The sequence below is a fragment of the Protopterus annectens genome, chromosome 5.part1, assembly GCF_019279795.1.
Source record: "Protopterus annectens isolate FY-2018-M chromosome 5.part1, PAN1.0, whole genome shotgun sequence".
Taxonomy (NCBI): Eukaryota; Metazoa; Chordata; order Ceratodontiformes; family Protopteridae; genus Protopterus; species Protopterus annectens.
Window position 1 is genome coordinate 139,138,973 of NC_056736.1, and position 7,466 is coordinate 139,146,438.

Consider the following 7,466-nt stretch of genomic DNA (forward strand, 5'->3'; position numbering starts at 1 on the left):
TGCACTCATTGGACATGCACAGACAGCTTAGGTTTTACCTTGACAGGACTAAATCTTTCACAAAATCTGACCAACTACTAGTCAGCTTTGCTACAGGGGCAGAGGGAAAGGTGATTTCAAAGCAATCTCCAAATGGATAGCACAGTGCATCCATTTCTGCTACAAACACCATGGAAAACCTACCCCACAGGGGATCAGAACCCATTCCACTAGGGCTACCACTACCTCTACAGCATTTCTCAGGGGAGTCCCTACCAGGGACATCCTGGAAGCTGCAACATGGAGTTCAGTACACACCTTCAACAAGCATTACCACTTGCCTATCTTTTCTAAATCCAGAGCTGGATTTGCTACAGCAGTCTTACAAGGCCTGCTAGTCAGCCCTAATACATCTTGACTGCCTCCACCATTCCTCAGCATTGGGAATCAACCCAAGTGTGATGACTGTAACAAAGAAACACGAAGAACATAGTACAGTTGTGTACACTTACCATAAATGTAGATGTTCGAGTGTATTCACTGTTACAGTCCTGGTTACCCTCCCTTCAGCCCATTGACTTTTCTATACTTTCTACCTATCCTCTTTTTTGGCCATATCTTATCACAAGGGTATTTACTTTTTACTGGAGGTGTTCCACACCATGCAATTGCTTCCTATTTTGGGGGCTCCTGACATCTGGGACAAGAAAAACTGATGTAATGGTGCTGGCTGCATGTTTTATACCCCTGATGACCTGACATCATGGAAGAGGCGACAGCATCCGACGTAGAAATCCCAAGACTCTGGTATTCCGGCTGACTGATGGCTACCTGCAGGGAGATAACCAAAGTGTGATGACTGCAGCAGTGAATACACTCTAACATCTACATCTATGGTAAGTGTACACAACTGTACTTTGGGTGGCATGATGCCAGGGTAATCCTATGGCTAAGCTTGTAAAGGCCCTGGGGCCATTAGCCTAGTACACACCTAGGAACCTATGAACCCATGAACCTAAGATGTGTACATTATGCTTTACATCTAGACACACACACACACACACACACACACACACACACACACACACACACACGCACACACTTACAGGTGAGGTGGCACAAAGATATTACACAGACCTCTCATTACCCAACAGTCAACATGCATGATATATGGCACTCAACAGCATGCACTGCAGCCATACTCAATCCTTGTTACCAACATTATACATCTCTGCGATGCACAAGTTGTGTTAGTAGGTGATGGCCCTTCCCCTGGAACACACTGCACCCATGTACACAATATTGCTGTGCACCTGTACAGCACACTGGCATGTACTGTGAACCATACCTTACAAGTGTACACACAACTGCTGAATGAGTATATGTGTGGCAGTTATGTTTGCGCTGTTGCTTACAGCCCCTATTTGTTTGTCTGATGCATACCTGGGATGATTTGATGACTGATGTCAATAATTAATGCTTGTCCTTTGATTTGAAGATCTCATCATCAGCAATGCATGTATGTGCAATAGAATCCGGTTACACTGACAACTTTCAAAGCTTAATGTGGTTATGAGGAGTGTACACACCCTTGTTGACATGCCAGCCTCTTCTATGATATGCAATGGGGCCACAATACTGCATTTGTTAACATTACACACACCAGATATGTAACACAGGACCTGTGCAATTCAATGCAGTATCAAACAAATGTGTTAGTTGTGCAGATGCTGAATGTGGTTTGCATAAGTGTGCACACCCTTAACAAAATGGTTTGTTGAAGCACCTGTAAAGTAAATTACAGCAGTCACTCTTCCTAGAAGGGGTATACTAGCATAGCCCATATTCACTTGCCATTATTTGGTCACTCTGCCCTACAAATCTCCCCCAACTCTGCCAGATTGCAAGGTCAGCTCATGTGAACAGCCCTTGGAGGTCACACCGTGGCTTCACTACTGATGTAGAGTCAGGGTTATGTCTGGCACAATTCATAACCTTCACTGTGTTCAGATACAGCCATTCTTAGCAAGTTTTAGATGTATGCTTCAGTTCACTGTTGTGTTTCAAGCTAACATCCCTCCCCATCCTCAGCCTTATTGCAGATGCTTGACAACTATGGGCCACACATGAGTGTTATTTTGCAGTGCTCCAAATTCCAAACACCATGTCTACTGGCCTAGTTTCAGCTAATGAACAGCAAACCTAAAGGTGTACACTGGCACCAGCAAGCTAAATATTGGGGATGGTGGCCCTGAGGTGGAGTGAGGTGCTGCTTGTGCACCACGAATATCTTTATGAATACTGTCTGTAGGTTTGAGCCTTGCCCTCATGACACCATTACACATTGCAACACATGCCTTTGGGAGACCTGATGTTATGCTTGTGCTACCTGTAGAGAGCCCTAGATTATGTATTATGTGGGAAAACTCTTCCATCTGATTACCCTAACCCATAGATGACACATGCAGAATCCAGGCAATTGTCAAAACAGGTACTGCACAGGCAGTACTTGATAGAAATTCCTGCAAGGTCCCTAAGTGTTACCACATGCTTCTGGGCAGCCTCCATGACCAGTTTGCAACATGTTTTGTCATCTGTTTTGGATGGGAATGTGTTTATTTTCGACATCAATGTTCTCCCATACTTCATACACACATACGTGACTGTCTGCACTGTTTGCCGTGGTATATGCAATGGTGAGGTAAGGCTACTTTTCCCACTCCTGAGTGCCACCTTTTGGATATGGGATCCATTTCATGGTTTGTAAGATGTGTGCAAGCCACAGCTGCCTCTGTTGCAGGTGAGTGGGCAAATGTCATGGACATACTTCTTGGAAATCAGACCACTACTTGGTGTGACATTGAGGCCCTGTATTTGATGGAAGCTGTGTACTCAAGAAGAGTGAATGATGTCAGTACATCACAAGCTGCTTCCACAATATATTTTGGAGTGTGTGCATACATATGCTTCCAGTGTTTGTTTAGGTATGTATTCCCCATATTTGTTGTCCTAACATTGGATTCCATATTACATATTCATTGCTCATGTTAGGATCACATTACAGGTTGGAAAAGATGTGGAATGTCGTATTGTGGTTTGACACTGTTTATATCAGGATGATTTGGCACTGTAATAGTGGTGTATACACTGTTGTAGCCACTGTATAGGGGTAATGTTTCAGACATGTCCCTACTGTAGGCTATTTGTCCCACCATTATGTTCATCTCAGTCCACACATCTTGCACTGACAGGTTGTTAGGTATACTGCAGGACTCTAACATACCCTTCAGATATGGCACCATGGTGACCACTGTGATGCAGTACAGTTAACATAAACAATAAGTGAACATGTACAGCATGCATTAGGGGTAGGTATGTTAAATGTGTGCATGGCAAATAGCATGGCCATAACATGGCAGGTGTTTGGCAAACCTGAACAAAATAACTCCATACTTTCCAGCTACAGGCTGCTGCCCCAGTTGTATACCAGATGGACCTACATAGTTGTGTGAGAGAAGTAATGTCATTAGACACACCTGTGGCATTGTTACAAGGTGGAAGCAGCATTTCAGCACATTGACAGCGCAAACCCACAATACTTGAGATTTTGCACATCTGTTCATTACTACACTGCAGCAACAGACTATGTTATCTGACATATGCATGCAGATACTTTACAGATGAAAATGGATAAGCAGCAGTGGTCTAGTTATGTGCCATGAGACCTTACCTGCTTGCTCCTTGTCCATTGCATGGGTGTCACCCACCTCCATAATGCTGTCTTCAACCTGCTGGCTTGTCTGTTGGGTGGGTGCCCCAAGGGTGGTGAGGAGCTCCTCAGCATGTGTCAGTGGGGCTGGATGGCATCACCCCCACCTGTGGCTAGCTGGTCCCTCCTAACTGCAACAGCAAGCTGAAAGGCATGGCAGATCAAATCTGTGCAACAAAGCCACACCTGCTCATAATTTTGATTATGGAGGCCAACATTGTTTACCCTGTGGATGAGCTTGTTCCACAGGGCAATCCTCTCCTGCAGATCCTGGGCTCTGCGGCCAAATAGTATGACATGATACATGATGAGGTATTGGATAATTGCACCATTTTCAAGGTTTGTGAATGCAAGGAGACATTCCTGAGGCATTGTACCTGGAAGACATAAACAAGAAAAAAGGTCACAGAACCTCATATGGTTGTCCACGTGCAAATCAACAGTGGATATTACTTGCAAATAATCCAGACTATACCATAACACTGTAAGCTATCATGGTTTTGACATCTTGCATTACACTCCTGGCCCTGACCTGTCCAGTTTCCCCCAATGTTGGACACTTAATGGCATAATCCACTATTCACCATTCATTTCTGTGTAGAGGGACAGCAGTGGCCATCATCCATGTGGATGGTGTGTGCATGTTGGCATGTCTGTGTTTGACTGTAGTGTGTCATGGAACTGTGAGCACATGGCTGTGTTCATGTAGGAGGCACATTGTGATGTTCTCATGCTCCAGGGAGACTTGCTGTTGTTGCCATCAGTCAGCATTATGTCCATGCTCACCACTGATGTGGGCAGGAGTGTGGTTGATGTGCATATCCCCCTATACTAATGTTGTGGACAGGGTGTCACTGTTCCCACCTATCCTGTCTGATGCAGGTTGCCTGTATCCATGGCATGTTTGTATGAGGTGTGCTTTACCCCCAGTACAGGTTGACTTGTGTTACTGGCTCTGAGACTGCATACATATGTGAAGACATGGTTGAAATTGGCCTTGGTGGTTTGGATATGTCTGATTTCTAGTCATAGTCAGCCTTACAAGAAGTCACTTGTGAAGCTACATGCTTGCTCATATAGAGGTGCACCTGCTTCTAAGTTGTGTTCTGCACCTATGTATCCCTGTACAGCCACTATGGCAACCTATTATGTGCTTTGTGCCTTGGTGCTGTCCACCAAGGGGGATTACACTATCATTGGTGGAGGATGGTTGTATAGGTCAAGTACTGTTGATTCCATATAGCTACAGTGGATATGAAGTATACACACCCCTGTTACAATGCATGGGACTTATGCAATTGGAACATGGCCCCACAAAAGCACATGTCAACACAATCCATACCTGTGATGTGTACTATAGCCTGCTTAGTTCAATAGGGAACATAACAACCTGTCCTGTGGAAACATATGGGAATTAATACTCTGTACAGTAAGCCAACTGAATGTGTGTGCACACCCTTACACTGATATGTTGTATAAACACCTGTCGAGATGATTTCAGTATCCGTTTGTATTGATTTGTACATTTACGTCATATCACATCTTCACTTGTCAATTGTTGCTCACCTTCCATGAAACATCTTTGTTTCTTTTTAATAGAATTGTACAGGTTATGGGTCACATTTGAGGTGAAAAACATTTTGACATGACTTCCTGTGGTCTCATTGGCATACAGCAGACAGACCTGGCATTCCAACATGGGTGGGCACTCTTTGATATCCAGTGTATATGGTGTTGATATAGCTGTTAGTGGCAGGCATGGCCAGTGAGTCATAACACAGTTGTACACTTCTCTGATTACTACATGATAAGCATGCCTACGGTAGTATCCATATCAGTGTCATGGTAATGCAGCAATCAGTAGCAGTACATTTTGTTGTATGCAGTGACAGTGATATTACACACATGTGCAACATGCACATCCTATTCTCTGGACTGCTTGTGACCCATATTATTACTTCTGGGCCTTTCAGCTGAGCATACACATACATACACAAGCTCAGGGGATACCTGGTATACATTTGTGTTCTATGTCATTATGACACGCTGTATTTACAGTCTTGCAGCTCAATCATATGTCTCAGCCTGTTATACCATGACTTCTGGTCATTGTTCCACATCACTGGGTGACAAAACAGAGAAGTCAATTTTGATAAAGTATTACTTTAGCTGCCATAACACAAGTGTAAGTGTAAGTGACTACAGATATCGGTCATAACTGTGAACATTGTCCAGAAGAACACTGTACAGTTGAATGTTATTAATTCAATATGTCACATGCAGTTTAACACACACACATCTGCAACAGTGCTTTACTATACTCATGCCCTATACAGATATCCTTGAGTTAAAATACAAACATGCATAATCCTCATATTCAGAGGTTACATATGCATATGGGCAACATCCCATTAAATGGCATAGCAGTGGCACAGATGTGACTGTTTGACAGACACTCTAGTGGTTGCAATATGTGAGCTGTCCTTTCCAGGGTGTGTCAGGCTGCTCAGCTGTGACCCAACCTATTCATCTCTTAGAGCATTACATGTGGACAAAGCCTAACATTTGGTGGGATCTATAGGGACAGATCATAGAAAGACCTCTTACAAACCTATAACATTTGTATCATGATACATTTCGCATTACCATGACTGTTCTAAAGGTGGTGGGGTCTCTTACAACAAGACTTGTGGACACAGACCAACTGCATGTTTGTATAAGGTTGCAGACCAAGGGGCAGTGTGTGAGTATTGCTGTTATATGCATTGAATACTGACAGTTTTACAGAGTGAGTGAGTGTGTGTGTGTGTGTGTGTGTGTGTGTGTGTGTGTGTGCGTGTGTGTGTGTGTGTGTCTGTGTGTGTATGTGTGTGTACATGCTAATTTTTGCATGAAATGCAGTCTGCTGCATAGCTATCAACTATGGGCCTATCCACATGATGGCCAAAGGATTGGCTGTTATGTTTTGTCTGTTCCCCACACAGGTCTTTTCCCTGATATATCAGTCTCGCTCTGTTGATTGCTATCAGTACTTGGCAACATCCATTTGTGTTTCTGACTTCATATTCCTGAGTAAGGGTATGTTGCAACCAATCCTGTAATACCATCAACTTTCACAGTATATAACAGCAATATTTCAAATATGACCCTGTGATTCAGCCTGTGTCTTCCACTTATAAACCAGGCTTTGTCCAGATGTCATTCAGTATAAGGTTGATAAATATGATCTATCATTATTTAATGCTGATATTCCTGCTATCATTCCAATGATGTTGTGGACTCCCACACAAGTTGTGGGGTAGGGTCCATATATAAGAGGGTTACAGCTGGACAAAACATGTGTGACCCTGTACAGTGTGGAGGTCACTCTATAGAGTACACTGTTATATGCCCTTGTAAAGTTGTAAGACATTTTTTTTTGGGGGGGGGGGGTCATTCAATGTTTTTAACCTAGGCTGTTGCAACATGTGAGGAATATCAGTAATAAGAAACATAAAGGTATATGACTGTAGATTTTCTTACGTTTCACCATGGGGACAGTGGTGGGCTAGAGCTCACTGTCTTGCACACAGTTCTGTTTGCCAGTGTGATAGTGACATTTTAAGTTAAGCATTGTTATGTAATGGATACGGATACATTGTGACAACTGATACTTTTCCCCCTAGCCAGTTGACTACAGAGTGTAATTGGAGGCTGTTGAACTACATCTGTAATGAAA